Source organism: Macaca mulatta, chromosome 15 (genome assembly GCF_049350105.2).
Source record: "Macaca mulatta isolate MMU2019108-1 chromosome 15, T2T-MMU8v2.0, whole genome shotgun sequence".
NCBI lineage: Eukaryota > Metazoa > Chordata > Mammalia > Primates > Cercopithecidae > Macaca > Macaca mulatta.
Genome location: NC_133420.1, coordinates 107,579,125 through 107,603,237, shown reverse-complemented (window position 1 = coordinate 107,603,237; position 24,113 = coordinate 107,579,125). Strand labels below are relative to the sequence as shown.

The window sequence follows — 24,113 nt, the reverse complement described above, 5'->3', positions numbered from 1 at the left end:
GAGAATTGCTTGAACCCGGGAGGTGGAGGTTGCGGTGAGCCGAGATCGTGCCATTGCACTCCAGCTTAGGCAACAAGAGTGAAACTCCGTCTCAAAAATAATAATAATAATACAAATAATAATAATAATAATAATTGTTTAACTTGTGTGACTTTTGCTTGGCACTTTGGTGATAAACAGTTTTTATTCATTCCACTAATATTATTGAGCCTGCTTAATATGTTTATAATCCTAAACTAAGCTTTCACTATTGTTCTAAGCAAAATACCACGGTGCAGACAGAATACATTGTTTTTGGCCCCTGGAAACTTAGTATTTAGAAGGAGAGAAAATATGTAAGTACAACATCCCTCAGTGGCAGGACAGTGTATGGTTAAGGGCTAGACCGAGTTGTCTAGTCAAGTCCTAGTTCTGCCACTAACAAGATACGTGATCTTGAGCAAGCTTCTTCCTTGTTCCCCATGCGGCCTCATTTCCTTATATTTATATAAAATGAAATCTAAGCTATTATCTCAAAGGGCCTGGCTAATCCTAAAAGAAGAAATGTCTATTAACAGAGACAACAGATCTATCAGAGCAGTCATAAGAAGTCAAGAAAATATCTAGCCTGTCTACTGATTGCTGTTCTACCACCACCTTGCCCATCGTGGTTTGTTAGGTTGGGATTAACCCACTTTCAGCAAGAAGATGTTCCAAATGGATCAACAGAATCGCTTTCTTCTCATCAGAGTACTTAGTTTAGGTAATCTCAAATCTAGACTAATCAACCTCTAACATGACTTTAGCGACTAGGATTGGTTCAGGGGTCAGCCAATCAGACCAAAGATGCAGCTTATTGGGGATTCGGACATGCAGATGTTCTCCTTCACTGTTGATAGCGTGAAAGACTGAAAATGCTGCAGGCATTTATAAGTAGATTCTGGTAACACACTGATGGGGAAACAGAGCCAGAGCTAGAATCAGACCCCCTGGAAGCCCCACAAAATTTATGTAGCTAATTCTTGAAGGATTTGTTTGATTTGGATAGACTAGAGGAGAAGGAAAAACAATATTAATAGTAGACAATAACAGGAATCTGCAGGGAATGTACACTATCTTAACAATGGCACTTTTAAATTATTATTATTATCATTATTATTTTGAGAACGAGTCTCATTCTGTCACCCAGGCTGTACTGTCTCAACTCACTGCAACCTCTACCTCCTGGGTTCAAGCTTTTCTCCTGCCTCAGCCTCCTGAGCAGCTGGGATTGCAGGAGTCCGTCACCACACCTGGCTAATCCTCATACTTTTAGTAGAGACAGGGTCTCACCATGTTGGCCAGGCTGGTCTCAAACTCCTGACTTCAGGTGATCCACGCACCTTGGCCTCCCAAAGTGCTGGGATTACAGGCATGAGCCACCGTGCCCGGTCTGAATCTTTCCTTTGCTTGGCTGAAGCAGAGAATTTGTATTCATCCAATATAAAACATCAGCATAATAATAATATCGATTATGGGGTGGAGTTGGGTATGCAGGGGTGGGTTTGGGATAGAGGTATGACATATTCCATTTCTCAAAGACCTTATATCTGGGCAGAGGGACCAAAAGGTAAACTACCAACAATAGAGGAGAGATGTAGCCCTCATTCGCCTCAGATCTGCAGAGGGGAAGAAAAATTTAAACAATAGAGTGTCTTGTGAATTTCTGCCTGGGAGGAATTATCATCCACATTGGATAGATAAAGAGATTAAAGTATGTGAGCAAAAATGTCACATGCCAAGCTAGACAATTATTATTACTGATAAGCCAGAAAGATAATACTTTGCCTTTCTTGTACATATTCCTTTATTGAATGGACTATTAAAAGCACCAGTTAATCTTCCCAGGCTCTAGTCTCTGTTTGCTCTCTAAGCCTGCCCCACTCAATAGGAACTAAAGGCTGCTTTTCTAGGACCATCAACCAGGAGCTAGGGCAGGTGAACAGCTTGAGTGGGGCCAGGAGGAGCTACACTGCCCTGACTCCTCCACTCCTCTGAGTGAAAAACAGTGTTGATACATCAAATTACATAAGATTACAAAAAAAATAGCAGGCAGTACAATCTGCAGTTGAATCCAGGTCCATTTGGCTTGAAACCCTGGCTAAAGACTCCCACTTTTTTTTAATGTGGTTTGTGCAGCCTATAGAATGGGAGAAAATATTTGCAAACTACTCATCTGACAGGGGATTAATAGCCAGAATATATAAGGAACTTAAAAATCTCAACAGAAAAAAAAAGCAACCAAGTAATCCAATTAAAAAGTGGACGAATGATCTGAACAGACACTTCTCAAAAGAAGACATACAAATGATCAACAAATATATTTTTAAATGCTCAACATCATTAATCCTCAGGGAAATGCAAATCAAAACCATAGTGAGGTATGATCCCACTCTAGTTAGGATGGCTACTACCAAAAAGACAAAAAAAAAAAAAAAAAAAAATGCTGGCAAGCATACAGAGAAAAGGAAACTCTTACACACTGTTGGTGGGAATGCAAACTAGTATAGCTACTATGGAGAAGAGTATGGCGGTCCCTCAAAAAACACCAAATAGGACTATCATGTGATCCAGCAATCCCACGACTGGGAATTTATCCAAAGGAAAGGAAATCATTATATCAGATAGATATCTGCACTCTCATATTTATTGTAGCACTCTTCACAACAGCCAAGATATGGAATCAACCTAGGTGTCCAAGAACTGATGGATGGATAAAGAAAATGTAGTATATACACCATGGAATACTGTTTAGCCATACAAAATAAAACCCTGGCCAGGCGTGGTGGCTCACACCTACACCTGTAATCCCGGCACTTGGGTGGGCGGATCACCTGAGGTCAGGAGTTAGAGACCAGCCTGGCCAACATGGCAAAAACCCGTCTCTACTAAAAATACAAAAAATTAGCTGGGCATGGTAGCCTGGGCTACAGAGCAAGACTCCATCTCAAAAAAAAAAAAAAAAAAAATTAGCCAAGTGTGGTGGCAGATGCCTGTAATCCCAGCTACTTGAGAAACTGAGGCAGGAGACTCGCTTGAACCTGGGAGGTGGAGGTTGCAGTGAGCTGAGATCACACCACTGCACTCCAGCCTGGGCAACAAGAGCAAGACTTCATCTCAAAAAATAATAAAATAATAATAATAAAAAAGAAATCCTGTCATTCAACACAACATGGATGGAATTGGAGAATATGATGTTAACTGAAATAAGTCAGGAACAGAAAGTTAAACACCCATGTTCTCACTGATATGTGGAAACTAAAAAAAAACTTCATTCCACAAAAGTAAAAAGTAGAATAGAGGATTCTAGAGACTGCAAAGGGTAGGGGGAGGGGATGGATAGGGAGAGGTTTGTTAAAGCAGCAGACCCTAACCTTTTTGGCACCAGGGACCGTTTTGTGGAAGACAGTTTCTCCATGGCCAGGATGGGGTGGGGTTAGGGGATTGGATGAGGGGGATGAAATTGTTCCACCTCAGATCATCAGGCATTAGATTCTCATAAGGAGCCTGCAACCTAGATCCCTCACATGTGCAGTTCACAGCAGGGTTTCAGTTCCTATGGGAATCGAATGCAGTCACTGATCTGACAGGAGGCGGAGCTCAGGCGGTAATGCCCGATCACCCACCGCTCATCTCCTGCTGTGTGGCCAGTTCCTAACAGGCCATGGACCAGTATTGATCTGCCGCCCAGGAGTTGGGGACCCCTGGGTTAAAGGATAAAAACTTACAGCTAGACAGAAGGAATACATTCTAGTGTTCTCTACCACTATAGGGTGGTATAGTTAACAGTAATATATTTTATAGGTTCAAATGGCTAGGAGGAGGATATTCAATGTTCCCAAAACAAAGAAATGATAAATCTTTGAGATGATGGATATGCTAATTACCCTGATCAGATCACCATACATTATATGTACCAAAACATTACTATGTATCCCATGAATATGTACAATTATTATTTGACAATTTAAAAAATACAATAAAAGCTGAGTGTGGTGGCTCACACCTGTAATCCCTGCACTTTGGGAGGCCAAGGCGGGCAGACCACGAGGTCAAGAAGTCAAGACTAGCCTGGCCAGCATGGTCTCTACTAAAAATACAAAAAAATTAGCTGGGCGTGATAGCACATGCCTGTAGTCCCAGCTACTCATGAGACTGAGGCAGGATAATTGCTTGAACTCAGCAGGCAGAAGTTGCAGTGAGCTGAGATTGCGCCACTGCACTCCAGTCTGGGCAAGGAAGCTAGACTCCATCTCAAACAACAACAACAACAACAATAAAAAAATAATTTTTTTAAAAAAAAGTGTGGTCTGGGAATTGGCAGCATCAGCATCAACCGGGAGCATGGCTGGTGACATAATCTGTGTGGCCCAGTGCAAAATAAAAATATGGGCACCTGTTCAAAAAGCAGGGAAAAAGTGCCACTACATTTGCAAAAATGTTAAGCTTTTTTCTTTCTTCCACAGTCTCTCAACTTGTTATGGTGTTTTATATTTGCTATTTAATGTTATTCTTTTTTTTGAGACTGGGTTTCACTTTTGTTGCCGAGGCTGGAGTGCAGGGGTGCGATCTTGGCTCACTGCAGCCTCTGCCTCTTGGTTTCAAACAATTTTCCTACCTCCGCCTCCCGAGTAGCTGGGATTACAGGGGTGCGCCACCAACTCCTGCAAAAATTTGCATGTTTAGTAGAGACAGGGTTTCACCATGGTGGCCAGGCTGCTTGCAAACTTCTGACCTCCAGTGACCCATCCACCTTGGCCTCACAAAGGTTGAGATTACAGGCGTGAGTCACTGTGCCTAGCCCATTTAATGTCATTCTAAGTAAAAAAAAAACATTTTTAATGATGAACATGGATTTACCATTCTTCTTTTTTATCAAGCAATGCCAGTTTTAAATACAAATATCTAAGCATTTAATTCCTAAGGTGGAATTGTTGAAATAACAACTTGTATTTTGTAACTTGCACACACAGCTGTATTTTGTTCTTACCAGAACAGTGAAAACACTAAATAAAGTCACTCAACTGTTTTTGTTTTACTTCTTAATAAGCACACATTCTACTCACAGTACCTTCCACTTCCTGAAGGATAGGGAAGGACTGAAAGGAAAAAGAACTTTCCCTTCTCTTCTGTGTCATCATTTTAGCATCCGTGGTTGGCTAATAGAGGGAAGGAACCCAGGAGGGATGTGACAGGGTTTCTAGGTCATTCATGTTTTCCAGAACATCACTGCCTTCTTTCTGTGTTCATAGCAAGTTCTGGTACCAATGGCAAGCACGGCCTCTGCAGGCTGTCAGGGACCCAGCCATAACATGGCTGTCAAGTCACAGCCATAACACACCACTTGGGACTTGCTGACCTCCCACCAAAATTTTGTACTCATGGGGGGCATCTCAAGTACCATATGCAAATGGAGCGCAAAAGACAGTGGCCCCACATGTTCATACTGCACTGCGTGCATCTCTTCTAGTCTCCGGCTGGCTGGATTGCCCCATCAGACTCACAAAACACAAGTTCAAATTTTAAAATCATTAAAAATTTTAAGGTGAAAATAGTGTGTTAAACCAAGTTCAGAGCATGTATAGATTGCAGCTTAGGAGCTGGCTTTGCTTAGGAGCTTGATTAAAATGCAGGTTCTCGCCGGGCGCGGTGGCTCAAGCCTGTAATCCCAGCACTTTGGGAGGCCGAGACGGGCGGATCACGAGGTCAGGAGATCGAGACCACCCTGGCTAACACGGTGAAATCCCGTCTCTACTAAAAAATACAAAAAAACTAGCCGGGCGAGGTGGCGGGCGCCTGTAGTCCCAGCTACTAGGGAAGCCGAGGCATGAGAATGGCGTAAACCCGGGAGGCGGAGCTTGCAGCGAGCTGAGATCCGGCCACCGCACTCCAGCCTGGGCAACAGAGGGAGACTCCGTCTCAAAAAAAAAAAAAAAAAAAAAAAAAGCAGGTTCTCAGTGCTGCCCACCCTCAGCCCCACCCCTACCCCTAGACCTGTTGAATCAAAATTTGCCTCTTAAGATTCCCAGGTCAGTGTTTTTGGGCCTGTCGAAGTTCAGGAAGCTCTGGGCTGGTCTAGACCACTGAAGATTCTATCTCCCAGGCTAGACGCTGGCTTTACCCCCTGGGAGGCAACGGACAACTTCCTCTGATCTGCCCCACACTCTCTTCCCTCCTCTGGGCCCTACCTGCAGCTCCCCGGGTTGTTATCAGCTGCATCGCCGGCTGGCTTTTCTAAAAACAGATGTATGAGGCTGTGTTCGAATCTCAGGTTTCACCTGCCTTCCACCATCCAAGTACTTTGAATATTCGTGAATCCCTGTGGCAAGGAAGAAACCACAAAGAGAATCTAATAGGAGCCTTCCTTTTAAAAAGACCCAGTTTAAGGATATGGGCCAGAGGCGGAGCCCCCCAAAAGATGAAAGTCTTGTTCATTTATATGTCAATATGTAGCTGAGATGCCTTTATTACTGAGAATTCTAAAGTGAGAATCTTGTTCCGCACCCCCCCGCCCCCCCCGGCTCCGGGCGCCATTTGTTATTTAATTTCATTTCTTTCCCTGCTTTTCCTAGCTTTAAAATTACCCAGAGTGGATGAGGATGCAGTATAAAAAAAAAAAAAAAAACCTTTTTTCTACTTCTGTTTGAGACTTTTTATGATGAAATGTTAGAAACATATTAATAACATGTCCCCAAAATCTTTAAAAGAAGATCAAGGAGGAGAAAAGGGAGTTGAAATTTTAATTCACTTTGGCATTCAAGAGGTGTCTAAGAGCCCGGGTGCGGTGGCTCACGCCTGTAATCCCAGCACAGAGACCGAGGCGGGTGGATCACAAGGTCAGGAGATCAAGACCATCCTGTGAATGGTGAAACCTCATATCTACTAAAAAAAAAAAAAAAATACAAAAAGTTAGCTGGGCATGGTGGCGGGCGCCTACAGTCTCAGCTACTCGGGAGGCTGAGGCAGGAGAATGGCGTGAACCCGGGAGGCGGAGTTTGCAGTGAGCCAAGATAGCGCCACTGCACTCCAGCCTGGGCCAGGTGTGTCTAAGAATAGGCCCGGCACGGTAGCTTACGCCTGGCCTTTGGGAGCCAGATCGCTTGTGGCCAGGAGTTCGAGACTAGCAGACCAGCTTGGGCAACATAGTGAGACCCCGTCTCTACAAAAAATACAAAAATTAGCTGGATGTGGTGGCGCACACCTGTAGTCGCAGCTACTCAGGAGGCTGAGGTGGGAGGATCACTTGAGCCTGGGAGGTTAAGGCTGCAGTGAGCCATGATGGTGTCACTCTGTCCGAAGTGTGTGAACCAGAGCAACTCCATCTTGAATAGGAGCTAGGTAAAAAGAGAATGAGACCTAATGAGCTGCATTCCCAGAGAGTTAAAGCATTCTAAGTCACAGGATGAGATAGAAGGTCGGCACAAGATACAGGTCATAAAGACCTTACTGATAAAATAGGTTGCAGCAAAGAAGCTGGCTAAATCCCACCAAAACCAAGACGGTCACTAGAGTGACTTCTGATTGTCCTCACCGCTACACTCCCACCAGCATCCTGACAGTTTACAAATGCCATGGCAACGTCAGAAAGTTACCCTATATGGTCTAAAAAGGGAGGCATAGATAATCCACCCCTTGTTTAGCATATCGTCAGGAAACAACCATAAAAATAGGTAAGCAGCAGTCTCCAGGGCTGCTGTATGGAATAGCCATTCTTTTTCTCTTTCTCTTTTTTTTTTTTGAAATGGAGTCTCACTCTGTCACCCAGGCTGGAGTGCAGTGGCGCTATCTCGGCTCACTGCAACCTCCACCTCCCGGGTTCAAGGAACTCTCCTGCCTCAGCCTCCCAAGTAGCTGGGATTACAGGCGTGATCCACTGCACCTGGCTGGAGTAGCCATTCTTTTATTCCTTTACTTTCCTCATAAACTTGCTTTCACTTTACGGACTCACCGTGAATTCTTTCTTGCACAAGATCCAAAAACCCTCTCTTGGGGTCTGGCTCGGGACTCCTTTCCTGTGATAACCACACTCCAGCCTGGGTGACAGAGTGAAACCCTCTCTTAAAAAAAAGAAAAAAAAAAGGAAGAGGTTTTTAAGAAGAATAACTTAGGAAAGAAATTCAGTCAAAATTAGCATTAAATAAAATGTACAGGAGGCCATTGGTTTGAAATGATCTCCTGCACTAGGCCTAACAGCCCAAACCAAAATAGAGTCACCCATGCTAATGTTCCATACCACCAAGCCAAAGCGAAGTTGCTTACCTGTACTTCCAAGAAATCAGGAGAAAGAGCTAATAGCCAAATCCCCACACAGGCCAGTCTCAATGAGCATGATGAGGAAATCCCTCTGCCTTGATCTTTATAACGAAGGTAACTTTGAAACGACTAATCCACCTGTTCTCTGTTTCTGCTTTCCTCAGCTCCTTTCTGTCTTAAAACCAACCTCCTCTGCCCAGCTCACCACAACATTCTACTTTATAGAATGAGGCAGATTCTGAATTGCCTGATTCTAGAATCACAAATAAAAGCCAATTAAGATCTTTAAACTAAACTTGTTGTAATTTTGTTTGATGACAATAGGAACTTTCTCCTTCTTGTTTCTCTCTCAGCCTGAGGCCAGAAATAGATTCACCCCTCAGCTAAAATAGAATTGCCCCTCAGCATGTGAGCAAACCTTTACTGCACCGCTAAGTTGCAAGTCAATAGAGAATTTTCTTGCACAATAGTGGCTCCCCTCCTTCTGTGAGGGAGAGCATTTTAAAAAGCAAGAGAAAAGAAAGGAAAAAGAGAAGGAAAAAGAAGCAAAGAAAAGAGAACATTTTCAAAAGATGCATGCTGCCCTTTTGATGGGGGACGGCCTCCTTTTCCTCTTCACTGCCAACCCCACCAGATAACATTCTCCCAAATGATCAGGACTGTCGGAAGCCAATATCGACTGTAGCTGCTTATAATTTGTTAGTAACTTTCTGGCATAGAGAGTTTTAAGACCAAGCTTTTATGTTCCCTGACCAGGATTGGGAAATGGCATACAGAAAAGAAAATGAGGGGGTAGGGATGAGGGAGTAGCACAGAGGCTGTGGGGGGCATGAACTGAACCACAAAGAGGGTGGGGGGCAGGACTTGAACCTCCTGAAGGTCTTGGGATTTTCAGGAGTGCTACTCCCCCCTCATTTCTCCTCCACCCCCAACCAAGGCAGGAGCAACAAAGAAACAGCCTAGCAATGAGCTCCTTGGGGTTGAGGTTTTACTGCATAGCTGTGTGCTGTGAAGAATTTTCTTATAAATTGCCCTGTTTGCACAATGATGGCATTCTTTTTTGGATCACCAACTCAGGACATTTGGTAGTGTGAGTGACAGAAACATTTTAAATTCATGGGAAATACAAAACCCTCTTTGTGGGCATTGGTTTCAGCTGCCGCTTCAGGTAACAAGAGTTGAGCTAAGTTTTCCTTCTTTTCCCTTCCTTAGCCATTGATTCTCTGGCCAAGGTGCTATCAAGTAGCCCAGTGACCCACAGGCCAAGGGAGGGAGGAGGAGATGAAAAGCAAGTTAATTCACCAGATGGAGAGTGGGACCATTTCAGCAGGAGGCAGTTGCATTTCCAAAACCAGATCAAAATTAAGTTCAAAAAGCTAAGTCCTGCTTAAAGAGCTGAAGGCACAGAGATAGGACTAGTTCTGAGCTGGAACAGGAGATGAGGAACTCTCCTGCCCTCACCTCCATTTCTCCAGGGCCTGAATCTAGCATGATCTAAGCTGTAAGTCCCCCACTGTCTGTGGTCAGTGGTCTCAAACTGTGTTGGCTTAAACTTTGTTTCTGCCCTTGGACAAGTTACTTAACTTCTCTGATGCTCACTATCTTCATCTATAAAATGGGGACAATACTATCATCTATCTCATTGGCTTTCTGAGAGGAATCAGTGAGGAAATATATGCAATGGCCTGATAGCCCAGGACACATAGAGCTTAATAAGAAGTAGCAGTAATGGGAGTAATTGTTCCAAAGAGGAAGCTATTGCCAAGTCCAGCCTCACATATTTTCAAAGAACACATGGAAGGGTGGTCCCTGAGCTGACAAAGCCCAGATTGTCTCAATTCCCTCAGAGCCCAAAGGTCTGGCAGGCAAGCCACAGCCCTGGGTCACGAGTGAGTGGATCCACACCACCGCCCTTCATGAGAAACACCTTCCCTTCCTTCTTGCCTGGTTTCCCTCTCCTTCTTCTGTCCATCTCCATCTTTTTTTTCTCTCCCCTTCCCCAAAGACCCCATCAGCTCCACTTTTTCGCTACAGAGCAACCTAGGAAAGTCATCTCCTAGTGCTGAGCCCCACCTGCCTCTCAAGGCAGTGAGGACAATGGAGCAGATGCTCTGTAAGTCCCTTTGGAATGGACAAGGGGCCTTTCATCCCAATAATCCTGATATGTTTTGTTGAGTCTGAGAACTCTCTTGTCATAAGTGCTGACTATGGGGACCACAATCTAGTTTCACTCAACCAGTCTGTAAATCCAGGTGCCAGCTCTTGCACTAAGGAAGTCCCCTAGAAGATCCTTGCCCAAGATCCTTCATCTTTCTCCTCCAAAACAGTGAAGGGGCAGACTTGTCACCATGTTCATCCAATCTGAATTCTCCATGGGTCTTGCATGTTGGGCTAACTGTTTCCATATAGAAGATTTAGTTTCCTAGCAGCCAGGTCAAGACTGATATGAGCCGGGCGCGGTGGATCAAGCCTGTAATCCCAGCACTTTGGGAGGCCGAGGCAGGCGGATCACGAGGTCAGGAGATCGAGACCATCCTGGCTAACACGGTGAAACCCCGTCTCTACTAAAAATACAAAAAAAAAATTAGCCAGGCGTGGCGGCGCCTGTAGTCCCAGCTTCTCGGGAGGCTGAGGCAGGAGAATGGCGTGAACCCAGGGGGGCAGAGCTTGCAGTGAGCCGAGATCGCGCCACTGCACTCCAGCCTGGGCGACAGAGCGAGACTCCGTCTCAAAAAAAAAAAAAAAAAGACTGATATGAAATTCTTCTTCTGAGATCTCTTTCAGCTGCCTCATTAGCTGTAAATACAATTATCTGGCTTCTCTTGGTTCTTATGAGCTGCACCATATTCTTCCAGTACATTTACTTTTGCTTCAATTAGTCAATTTATTTTGCTTGCAACCAAGATGTCCTGATACAGAGAATCTTCAATTCCCTTTAGTGACATCCAAACTTCATGCAACATCTCAAGTGCATCCCATCCTATCACTCTAAGAAACATGGGATCCCAGAAACATCCTGGTTCATACTCTACTTCTCTAGGATCTGCCATTTGATTACTAGTTAATCAAATGACCAACAACAATTTATTCACACCCACATGCATTGAACAAAGTCAGTTCAAGGAAAAGTCAAAGTAGAGATGAGGGACTAATATTGGTTGGGTGTCTACATGTGTCAGGCACAACATTAAGGGCTTTATATTTAGGATCTTCTCTCAGCTTTATTGCTATACTGGAGATTGGTATTGCTATCCCACTTTACATTTGAGATAAATGAGGATTAGTGAGATCAACTAATTTTTGTAAGACCATATATCCAGTAGTTATTAGAGATGGGATTTGGATTCAAGTCTATTTGTCTCCAAGGCCCATGTTTTTTTTTGTTTGTTTGTTTTTTGTTCGTTGTTTGTTTTTCCCTCTCTACAAGAGATGGCAGACTGTGGCCCTTGGGTCGTATTTTGCCTGCCACCACTCACTTTTGTAAATTAAGTTTTATTCTAACAGCTGTGCTCATTCTTTTGCTCTATAATGATATAGTTGAGTATTTGCGATGGAAACAATAAGCATTGCAAAGCATACAATGTTGCCTACGTTCCCTTTATAGCAAAAGTTTGGGCTGGGCATGGTGGTTCACACCTGTAATCCCAGCACTTTGGGAGGCTGAGGTAGGTGGATCACCTGAGGTCAGGAGTTCAAGACCAGCCTGGCCAACATGGCAAAACCCTGTCTCTACTAACAGTACAAAAAAATTAGCCAGATGTGGTGGTAGGCACCTATAAACCAGCTAGTCAGGAGGCTGAGGCAGGAGAATCACTTGGACCTGGGAGTTGGACCTGGGAGGTAGAGGTTGCAGTGAGCCAATATCATGCCACTGCACTTCAACCTGCGTGACAGAGTGAGACTGTCTCAAAAAGAAAGAAAGAAAAAGTTCGCTAACCACTGCTCTACATCCTATTCTGGTCGTCATCTGTAGATTCCCCATTTCTGGTTCAGTTTTCTTTAGGGGATTTCTTTACACGAACTCAAGCATCTGATTCTGCATTCTTCCTTTATCAAACCTAGTCAGAAAAGCACTGTCTCATTCATACAAAAGTGTAAGTGACCAATAAAGCTTAATGTTTATCCCTCCCATAGATATTTGCTTTTTAAGAACGAACCAAAATTTAGGCCAAAAAGGCAAGTCTGGTGGGAATTTTTGGTGGGAATTCTGAAATAATGGCTTTCACAGATTCGCGATTGAATCACCTAGATTTTAGATGGGCCCATTCCTTGTGTCTCCCAAAATCATGCTACATATGATTAAAGGACTACAGAAAGGCTTTTTTTTCAGGCATGGCCTATTCAGAAAGGTCTTGGTTGGGTCCTAATCTTAAGGTCAGTGGGGTGACTGCTACTTACGGTCAGGACCAGGACACTGGCTACTGATTTCAGATGTCACATCTTCATATACTTTCTAACTCTCAATTTGTAAAGATGACAAAAAAATTAAAGGAGTTAATACACTATTTTACCAACCAGTAACATCAGCATAACTACCTGTGTACAGCAATTGCTGAAGATGATCAGTTGCAATGATTTACAGCTGGGTTTGGTGTTGACTATCAAACTCTCCTCACTAGTGTAAGCTTTGCCAAGAGAAGCTGAAGCTCTTTTCTAGATGGAGCCAAGGGCCTCTTCTTTTCCCACTTGGTTCTATGCCATCTTCCAATATCTCTTTGGCCCACACTTGTGTGCACCAGCCTGACTGTGTCCTTGAATTAGAACCGATGCAGAAATTGCAAAGCATGGCCCACTGTGACAAGTGGGAAGAAAACCATTTCCCACCTCCTCACCTCCAGAGACTCACTCTCTGCTAGTGATTTTATCTCTTAAATGGTTTCCAAGTATGGCCTTTCCTCTCTTGTATTACTATTGCTCAGATAGCAACCACATCTTGCCATTTTTATAACCTCTCAAATGATCGTCCTGCCTCAGTCTCACTCTCTCAAGTCCATCTCTGAAACTGTTTCTAGAGAACTTTATGATTCATCCAGGCACAGTGGCATGTGCCTGAAATCACAATAACTCAGGAGGCTGAGGTGGGAGGATCACTTGCCTGGGCAACATAATGAAACCCCGTCTCTAAAACAAATTAAAAAAAAAAAAAAATCAAGAGTGGCCAATGTCCCTTCCCTGTCTAAACCTTACAGTGGCACCCAGTGTTCTTCCTAGATGGCACACATCCAGGTCATATACCTGAACATATCTGGTCAGCATTAAACAATAGGGAGCAGTGCGGCCTGGGGTGAGCCAGAGGCTTAACGGCATGTAGACTTTATTCAAACACTGTGAGGGCCGAAATAAAAGCATCATCTGCAGACTGAAAGCAGTCCACAAGCAATGCATGTGCTACCTCAGGAGAAATGCATGGTCCTCTTTTTACCATGACATAAAAGTCTTCTCTGGCCTGACTTCCACCGTTGATCCTTATCCCCAGCTAAAACCTAGCTCTTACTTCATGCTCCTGCCGTCCCCATCTGCTTGATTTCTCCTGAGTTTCATGCCTCCCTGCCCCTGCTCATCTTTCTTCTTCTTTTTTTTTTCTACCTCCTGCTTATTCTGTCTTTAAAGCTTAAGATCCTTTGCTGGACCATCCCCCGCCTCCAGGTAAGCCAATATTGATCTTCTGTGCCTTTCTGGAACTTGATGCTGGCCTCCGTCATTACAATGACTGCATTATTTTAGAATTATGTCCTCCTGTGTTCCTCCAAAGAATATTAAGTTCCTGGAGAGCAGGGAAATATGGCATTTGTGCATGATTCTCTATGCCTGTGTCTATAATAACCTCTCATCAAATATTTGCTAAACCAAACACTAACCAGGGGGCCCAAGAGAGCTCTGCCTGGTTCCAGGAGCCGTTTGTTAGCTAGAGATTTGCTAGTTTTAGGCAAACACTCTATGTCACAATTATTCTTTCTAGATAGAAATCGCATACTTTCAAGGCCGGGCGCGGTGGCTCAAGCCTGTAATCCCAGCACTTTGGGAGGCCGAGGTGGGTGGATCACGAGGTCAGGAGATCGAGACCATCCTGGCTAACACGTGAAACCCCGTCTCTACTAAAAAAAAAAATACAAAAATTAGCCGGGAGCGGTGGCGGGCGCCTGTAGTCCCAGCTACTCGGGAGGCTGAGGCAGGAGAATGGCGTGAACCCGGGAGGTGGAGCTTGCAGTGAGCTGAGATCCGGCCACTGCACTCCAGCCTGGGGGAGAGAGCGAGACTCCGTCTCAAAAAAAAAAAAAAAAAAAAAAAGAAATCGCATACTTTCCTCAAATGGTGTTTATGGAACAAAATAAAATGAAATGTACATGAATAAATGGCACAGGGCCTGACATTTAGTTGGAACTCAAAAAGCGTAATGTTTTAATGAAACTCTCTTAGAAAAGGCTCAAAGTCCAGCCATTAAAGTGTAGGTTATCTTTGACGATATGGCTGCTCTAATTACTTATCTTATTTTCTGTTGCTTCAGCATAAATCTGCTCTGTAGATAGCGAAGTAGGCCGTGGTGTTCAGAATAAAGGCTACCTTTAGGAAGTGTTGACTGAAGGGGAGCGTGATGGAGCTTGATAAATGTTGGAAAGGCTCCATTTCTTTATCTTGGTGGTGTTTACACAGGTGTATTTGTCCAGGGTTACAGATGGAATTGCGTACCCCAGGAAGATATGCTGAAGTCCTCATTTCCGGAACCCACAAATGTGATCTTATTTGGAAATAGAGTCTTTGCAATATAATCAAGTTATAATGAGGTCATTGGGATGGGCCCTAATCCTATGAGATTGGTGTCCTAATAAAAAGAGGGAAATTTGGACGCAGACACACAAATAAGAGAATGCCATGGGAACGCATGGGAGAACACATGACAACAGAAGCCAATATTGGAGGAATGCCAAAGATTGGGGTCATTCCCAGAATTCAGGAAGAGGCGAGGAAGAATTAGATCTAGACTTTCACAGCATGTCTCTGCTTATACCTTGATTTTCAACTTCTGTCCTCCACAACCGTTACAGAATACATTTCTGTTGTTTTAAACCATCTAGCTTGAGGTACTTTGTATGGCAGCCCTAGCAAATGAATGCAGATTTTGGTACTGGGAAGTGAAATGTAACAAATACCTAAAATGTGGAAGTGGCTTTGGAATTGAGTAATGGTGAAACCTCCTTTATGACAGTGGGAGAAGTCTAGCATGGCTGACTCCATCTTGCTTCAAGCCTCACAGGCTGGCTGTCTTCATTCATTCCTGGGCATATGCCAAGCTAACTGTGGGAGGAATACAGTTTATAGTTTAACTTGGAAGCAAGGATGATTATAGTCCCTTCCTAAAACTAGTCCCATCCTTGCTCAGAGACTGAAAACTAATGAAAGGCAGTGAGATTAGGATTATGGGAGGGGTCTGAATTCTGCTAAAATGTAGGGATAGTTTCTCTAACCCTTTACTGCTCAGAAGTCATGTAGCCAGAGGTCACAAGACTTGTGATTTCCCCAATTGTTCTTACAGATAACATCACTATTGCAGAACCTAAAACCGGTTTTTTGAGATTTTTCTGTTTTTTTTCTTTTCTTTTTTTTTTTTTTTTTTAATTTTTTGAGATGGAATCTCACCCTGTCACCCAGGCTACAGTGCCGTGAACTTGGCTCACTGCAAGCTCTGCCGCCCAGGTTCACGCCATTCTCCTGCCTCAGCCTCCCAAGTAGTTGGGACTACAGGTGCCTGTCACCACACAGAGCTAACTTCTTTTTGTATTTTTAGTAGAGACAGGGTTTCACTGTGTTAGCCAGAATGCTCTCAATCTCCTGACTTCATGATCCGCCTGCCTCGTCCCAAAGTGTTGGGATTACAGGTGTAAGCCACCGTGCCCAGCCTGTTTTTTGAGATTTTTGTGTACTGTCCACTTCCAGACTCATGACTCAACCGATCCTGTGGCCCTCAACCCAGAAGCAGACTCAGAGCATGAGGATGGATTTCCACACCCCTATAATTGCAGCCCCAACCAAACAGCAGCACCCATTCCCTAGTCCTCTGCCCACAAAACTATCCTTGAAAAAATGTAACCTCTGAGCCTTTGGAGGGACTGATTTGAGCAATAACTCTATCTTCCATATGGCTAGCCTATCATCAATTAAATTCTTTCTTTACTGCAATACCACGATATCGGTGAATTGATTTTGCCTGTGCAGCAGCAGGAAGAACCTGATAGGCAATTACAATGGGTAGACGTAGAGGAATTTTCAGGAGCTTCATAGTAAAAGTCTAGAGTGCTTTGAAGAGATTGGTGGTAGAAATATGGATGTTAGCTGGGTGCAGTGGCTTATACCTATAATCCCAGCACTTTGGGAGGCTGAGGCAGGAGGATCACTTGAGCCCAGAATTTGGAGACCAGCTTGGGCAAGATGGTGAGAACTCGCCTCTATCAAAATTAAAAGAAAGAAGAAAGAAAGAAGTATGGATGGTAAAGGCCATTTTGGTGAACTTTTAGAAAGAAGCAAGGGAAGCTGTAGAGAAAGCTTTTATCATGTTAGAAAATACATATATCATTATGAACAGAATGTTGCTAGAAATATGAATATTAAAAGTGCTCCTGGCCAGGTGCAGTGGCTCAGCCTGTAATCCCAGCACTTTGGGAGGCCGAGACAGGCAGATCACGAGGTCAGGAGATCAAGACCATCCTAGCTAACACAGTGAAACCCCATCTCTACTAAAAAAATACAAAACACTAGCCAGGCGTGGTGGCAGGTGCCTGTAGTCCCAGCTAATCGGGAAGCTGAGGCAGGAGAATGGCATAAACCCGGGAGGCGGAGCTTGCAGTGAGCTGAAATCCCGCCACTGCACTCCAGCCTGGGCGACAGAGCGAGACTCCATCTCAAAAAAAAAAAAAAAAGTGCTCCTGGTAAGGCCGCAGATGGAAGTGAGGGACATTGGTATTGGACACTAGAGGAAAGGCAAACCTGGTTATAAAGTGGCAGAAAACTTGGCTGAATTATCTTCTACTACTTTGTGGAAAGTAGAACTTGTAAGTGATTAATTTGGATATTGAGCTGAAGTGATTTCCAAGCCAAGTGTGGAAGGTACAGTCTGGTTTCTCTATGCTGTTCAGAGTAAAATGCAAGAGAAAGAGACACATCAAGGAATGAACTGCTAAGCATAAAGGAACCAGCATTTGATTTGGAAAATTCTCAGTCTATCCAAATGACCTACTCTGGAATTAGAGCCAAGGGTATGTCTGGACAGTATTTGCTAAAGGGATGAGATTATGATTTATGAATCCAATCAACCAACTCAGCAGAATCCAGGAATAGAGATACAATTATCCAACAAATATCTAGGAGGGACTCTCTTGTCTTGTGGCTTAGACCCCTGGATTACCTGGGAGACTGACAACGTTTTTAACAATTTTATACCAGTGAAAATGCTGCCAATCCAGACTGAAAGGGACCGAGGCAAGATGAAATGAAGGAAGAATGAGCCTGAGACCAGAGCCACAGATGCAGGGTGGATGGGACCCCTGGTGGGCCAAGAAGGTGAGGCCATCCACCCAATGGGCCAAGAGAACAGAGCCTCAAGCCACAGAAGATTCTTTTCAGGCCTTGAAATCTAAATGAGTTTTTTCTCTTGGGTTGTGGACTTGCTTTAAGCCAATGACTTCATTATTCCTTCCGATTGTTCCCTCCTGTTAGCGCCCTGTTTCAGAGCAAAGGCTTATGCAGTGTTTCTGCCCTGGCTCTCTATTCAGGTGACTCAGTTTGGAGTGCATGATCAAGACCAGAGAGCACGGCACGCCTCTGCACCTTGCCATCAGCTCACTGTGAGGTCTGGGTGCTCTGGCACATAGATCTCCTCTTTAGGCAGCACAACCCCTAAACAACGATCCTCTTGGCAAAGCAGAAGCCAGGAATCCCAAATAGGCTCTTTGCGGATCATTTTAAGGGCTGCCTTGCAGACCCCTCCCACCTACGTAAAACGGCTCATTTCCTTTGCCTTTAGGTGCCCTTCCAGATCTCCTGTGTCGCTGTGATGTTTTATGGGACCAGATCTCTTCCCTGACACTTGGCGAGGAATCTGCCATTTTCCCTTTAGAATTAGTGCTTCTTCCTAGAAATCTTCCCCATGTAACGGGTTTAAAATATTATGCTACTTGGAAACAGTTCAGCACTAGCCAGTATCAAAAGTCCTGTAGCTCAGCTCCTTGTTGAGGGACGCAAAACGCTGGGTAAGAAGCGCAAGGGGGAAAAAAAAAATCCTAGCTTGTGTGGGAGAAGGGCTGACTTAAAGAGCACAGTTCAATTTTGCTAGACACCTGCTCCATCTCCTTCCTATACCTGGTTCCACATTCCCAGGCGTTTTCTCTTTGAAAAGATACAGAAGCAGGGGTCATTTCCATTTCCTCTGCAGATTGCACAAAGGGAGACATCTCGCCATTAAGACCGTGGAGTGGTGGCCGGCGCCTGTAGTCCCAGCTACTCTGGAGGCTGAGGCAGGAGATTGGCGTGAACTCGGGAGGCGGAGCTTGCAGTGGGCCAAGATCTCATCACTGCACTCTAGCCTGGGTGACAGGGCGAGACTCCATCTCAAAAAATTAAAAAAAATAAATAAAATAAAGGCCGTGGAAGCCATTGAAGGGGCTCTCTTCAGTTGATGTCACCCTGAGTCTTTTGGGGATGTCCTTGTTTCTTTAGAAAATCATTCTACCTCTTTGGTATGGTGTCCTGGACTTCCCTCTAGCCGCATTCCTGGACACTTTCTCCATCACGCCCTTCACTGCAGCCATCTCAGGATATTTTCTTTTCTTTTCTTTTCTTTTTGAGTCGGGGTTTCACTCTTGCTGTCTGGGCTGGAGTGCAATGGCACAAGATCTCCACTCACTGCAACCTACGCTTCCCGGGTTCAAGCGATTATCCTGCCTACGCTTCCCAAGTAGCTGGGATTACATGTATGTGCCCCCACGCCCAGCCAACTTTTGTATTTTTAGTGGAGACAGGGTTTCACCATGTTGACCAGGCTGGTCTCGAACTCCTGACCTCAGGTGATCCACTCGCTTTGGCCTCCAAAAGTGTTGGGATTATAGGCGTGAGCCACCGCCCCCAGCAGGATATTTTCAGTTTGCTAAATGCGTCCCTTTCTCTTCTCCCTCTGCAGGGAACGTCCTTCCTTCTGGTGTACCCAGCTGGCCCTCTGGAAATGTTTCCCCTTGCCTCTCCCCACAACTGTTTGTTTCAGGATCACTCTGGGCTCCCTGCCTGCTGTGCAAACTCTATCCCACTGCACAATAAGCATTTCTCCTCTTATCTGACTTCTCCTTGAGACCATACCTCCTGGACATCAGGGACTGACTTTACTGGCTGCATTCTAGCACCTGACAAGGTGAGGAGTACCTTCTGAGTACTCAGAGGATGGCCGACTATTAACTTTGAGGTAGACAGTCCAGTGTTTTAGCTTTCTGTTCAGCGAAACAAACACAGACATACATGCATCCTTTCGCATATTTAGTATTGTTAGGGCACAATATCACTCCCATGCACAAGCAGGTCATAAAAAATCAGCCATAAACAGATGATTACTTTTAGAAGAACCCAAAATTTTGCTTTACTGTCTGAATTATTAGAGGATTTCCTCAATGGTTGTTTGGGCTTTCTGCTCATATTTAAAAGTAGACTCTAAAAGGCTCTGAGTGAGGAGCAAGAAAATAAATAAATAATAAATAACCTGATTAAAAAATGAGCAAAAGATCTAAATAGACATTTCTCCAAGACATACGAATGACAAACAGGTATATGAAAAGATGCTCAACATTGTTAATCATCTGGGAAATGCAAATCAAGACCACAATGCAGTAACACCTCACACGTGTGAGGCCATTGTATATATATATAAAATATAGTATGTATTTTTCTCTACATCATCTCAGATACTTTATATATATACATAATATATTATATATATTTTAAAATATTTTAAATATATGTTATATGTAATATACTTTTTTATATATAAAAATGCATTTTATATATAAATATAAAAAAGTGTCTGAAAGGATGTAGAGAAAATGGGAACCATTATGCACCGTTGCTGGAAATGTAACATGGTACAGCTGCTATAGGAAACAGTATAGAGTTTCCTCAAAAAATTAGAAACAGGACGACCATGTGACTCAGCAATCTTGCTTCTGGTATACATCTGAAAAAACCGAAATCAGGATCTGGAAGAGATATGTGCAATCCTATGTTCACTGCAGCATTATTCACAATAGCCTAAATATGGAAGCAATCCAAATATACATCAGCGGACAAACGGAGAAAGAAAATGTAGTGCATATATACAATGGAACATTATTTAGCTTTAACAAAGAAGAAAATCCCACTATTGTAATAACACGGATGGACCAGGAAGACATTCTATTAAATGAAATTAGTCAGTTATAGGAGGACAAATATTGTGTGATCCCTATTATCTGAGGCACCTAAAATAGTCAAACGTATGGAGGTAAACAATAGAATGGTGGTTGCTAGGGGGTAGGGAAGGGCAATGTGGGGAGTTGTTCAATGGGTATATACTTACAGTGATACAAAAGTGAGTAAGTTCCAGAGATCTGCTCTACAATACAGTGCCTGTAATTAACAGTAAGTACTGCTAAATTAAGTTTAGCCTAAAGCTGCCTCCTTACATCTTCTAAGTCAGGCTAAAGGCTTCTCCATACTTAGTCAACTGCAACCTAAGCAGATGTGAAAACAGACTGTACCCTACTCTTGTAACAATAGCTATACTTCAGCCACTCATAGGAAGTCGACTGTGCAAACTGTCTTCAAACAAGGCCAACGCTGAGCTATAACGATCCAGCCATTTCTGTACTTCACTTCTGTTTTTTGTCTGTCATTTTCCTTTTTCAGTCCATAAATTCTCTCTAACCACGCAGCAGCCCTGGAGTTGCTCTGAAGGTATTCTGTTTGATGAGTGGGGTGGGGTACCCGAGTTTCAAATTGTTCTTTGCTCAGTTAAATTCTGTTAAATTTAATTTGTCTACAGTGTTTCTTTTAACAGTACTTATGTGCAAAGTCACTAAATTGTGTACATTAATCTGTGCAGCTTTTTGGATACCAATTATTATACAATACAGCTAAAAAAATAAAGATTAATCGCTTCTCAGCGTTTTGGCTAGGATCAAGTGTAAAAAAATAAAGATTAAAAAATAAAAAGCTCTGGCCAGGCACAGTGGCTCAGCACTTTAGGAGGCTGAGGCAGGTGGATCACCTGAAGTCAGAAGTTCGAGACCAGCCTGGCCAACCTGGTTAAAGCCCATCTCTACCAAAAATACAAAAATTCGTGATGCATACCTGTAATTCCAGCTACTCGGGAGACTGAGGCACGAAAATCAATTGAATCCAGCAAGTGGAGGTTGCAATGAGCTGAGATCGCGCCACTGCCCTCCCACCTGGGTCACAGAGTGAGACTCTGTCTCAAAAATAATATAAAATAATAAAAAATAGGCCAGGCACTGTAATTCACGCCTATAATCCCAGCACTTTGGGAGGCCGAGGGGGGCCAATCACGAGGTCAGGAAATTGAGACCATCCTGGCTAACACAGTGAAATCCCATCTCTACTAAAAATACAAAAACTTAGCCGAGCATGGTGGCACCTTCCTGTAGTCCCAGCTACTTGGGAGGCTGAGGCAGAAGAATCGCTTGAACCTGGGAGGCAGAGGTTTCAGTAAGCCGAGATTGTGCCACTACACTCCAGCCTGGGTGACAGAGTGAGACTCAGTCTCAAAAAGTAAATAAATAAATAAATGTAAAAAGCTCTGTGTATAGATGAGGCTTATCCACTGGTGGCCTCCCTGTAGGATGACATGGCTGGGCTATTTTCCTGGAGAAACCCCAACTATCAGAATTTGTCTTAACTGAGGTTCTCTCAAAGCAGACCTAGAAAGAGGGAGCCCGTTTAGGTAATTTATTTCAGAGGTCATCTGAGAAAACCCTGGTAGGGAGGTGGAGAAGTAGCAGGAAAGGGAAGGAAGTCAATGTGGGTGGACAATTGGAGCTCAGTGCTGTGGGGATTTCTGGGGGTCAGTGTAGGTCACGCCCCTCATAATTCTCTCCCTGATGGAAAAGCAAGAGAGCCATGCCCTTCTCGACCACCTTGAAGCCCATGAATTCTCGGCCTGTTCTAGCTGGGTCTGTTTGCAGGTTGAGAGAAGTGTTCACCTGAAGAAAGCTGCAGGAATTGCCAGGAAACCATCTTTAGGTGCAGAAGTGGATGCTGAGGAGGACACGGGCAGAAGGCCGATGGTGTCTGCGTCTGCATCGTCAGAACTTTCCTCAGGCTGGTCAGCTTCCCCTGAAGTGAATATTGCCATCTCCTACTCGTGGGTTAGGTGACTAGCCGCCCGCACTCTGGGATTTGGGTGAGAGAGAGGACTGGGCTCTCTCTTTAAGCTTAGCTTTCGCTTGGCCAACCCATTCTCAGTGTGGAAACTCCTCTGCTGTCCCCTTGTCCCCTAGTCACCATTGGTTCATACTGTCTGGAGCAGTGCTGCCCAATAGAAATAACATGGGAGCCACAGAAGCCATTTTAGATTTTCTATCAGTCACGTGAAAAAATATTAAAAATACACAGAAGAAATTAATTTTAATGTGTTTTATTTAATCCAATTGACCAAAAATATTATTGTTTCAACATATAACCAATGTTTTTATTATTTATTTATTGAGATAGAGTCTGGCCCTGTTGCCCAGGTTGGAGCGCAGTGATGTTACCACGGCATACTGCAATCTGGACCTTCCCAGGCTCAGGTGATCCTCCTGCCTCAGCTTCCCAAGTTGCTGGGACTACAGGCATGTGCATCCACACCTGGCTAATTTTTATATTCTTTGTAGAGATGGGATTTTGCTATGTTGCCCAGACTGATCTTGAACTTCTGGGCTCAAGTGATCCACCCTCCTCAGCCTCCCAAAGTGCTGCAATTACAGGCGTGAGCCACTGAGCCCAGCCTACAACATATAATCCATGTTTTTAAAAATCTTTTTAATTGTACCGAGTCTTCAGAATCGGGTGTGTATTTCACACTTAACCCACATTTCAATTTAGAATAGCCAGACTTCAAGAACTCGGAAACCACATGTACTTAGTGGCTGCCGTATTGAGCAGTACAGCTCTAGAAACTAAATTTCCAGTCTTGTGCAAAAGTAAGGGGAAGGGCAGGTCTTCTGCTGTAAGGCATTGAGGAGGAAGCTGGGAGTCTAACTTCTTTTTTTTTTTTTTTTTTTTTTTGAGACGGAGTTTTGCTCTGTCGCCCAGGCTGGAGTGCAATGGCGTGATCTTGGCTCACTGCAAGCTTTACCTCCCTGGTTCACCCCATTCTCCTGCCTCAGCCTCCCGAGTAGCTGGGACTACAGGTGCCCGCCACCACGCCCAGCTAATTTTTTTGTATTTTTGGTAGAGACGGGGTTTCACCATGTTAGCCAGGATGGTCTCGGTCTCCTGACCTCGTGATCCATCCGCCTCGGCCTCCCAAAGTGCTGGGATTACAGGCGTGAGCCACGACGCCCGGCCCTAACTGCTTCTTAAAAAGCCTTTTGACTAACTTTGTTTTCCCATTTACCCTCATTTTAGAAATTCCTGGTGGCCCCAATATCTGAGCATTTTTGTGGTTCTGTGGTGCAAATAGGATGGATGACTCACTTTCCCTTGCTAGCAGCTGAGGTGTTTGCCTCGCTGATCTGCTGGGCCAGCTCACTCTCATCCGTCAGCTTTCCATCTTCCCATTTTTCCTTGGTGTTTCCTCCACTCCAAATCTCTTTGTCCTTATGGGTTTGTGG

At 44.0% G+C, this 24,113-nt stretch overlaps 1 long non-coding RNA gene across 1 annotated transcript in view; it reads right to left on the bottom strand.

The window, feature by feature from the left end:
• LOC144334733 (uncharacterized) overlaps positions 1-24,113 on the bottom strand; it is a 30,786-nt gene extending 6,673 nt beyond the window's left edge. The window contains exons 1-3 of the long non-coding RNA XR_013404896.1: positions 23,977-24,113; positions 7,967-8,075; positions 6,207-6,337 (exon numbers count right to left, since the gene is read on the bottom strand). This is a non-coding gene — a long non-coding RNA (uncharacterized LOC144334733). The remainder of the gene's footprint in view (positions 1-6,206; positions 6,338-7,966; positions 8,076-23,976) is intronic.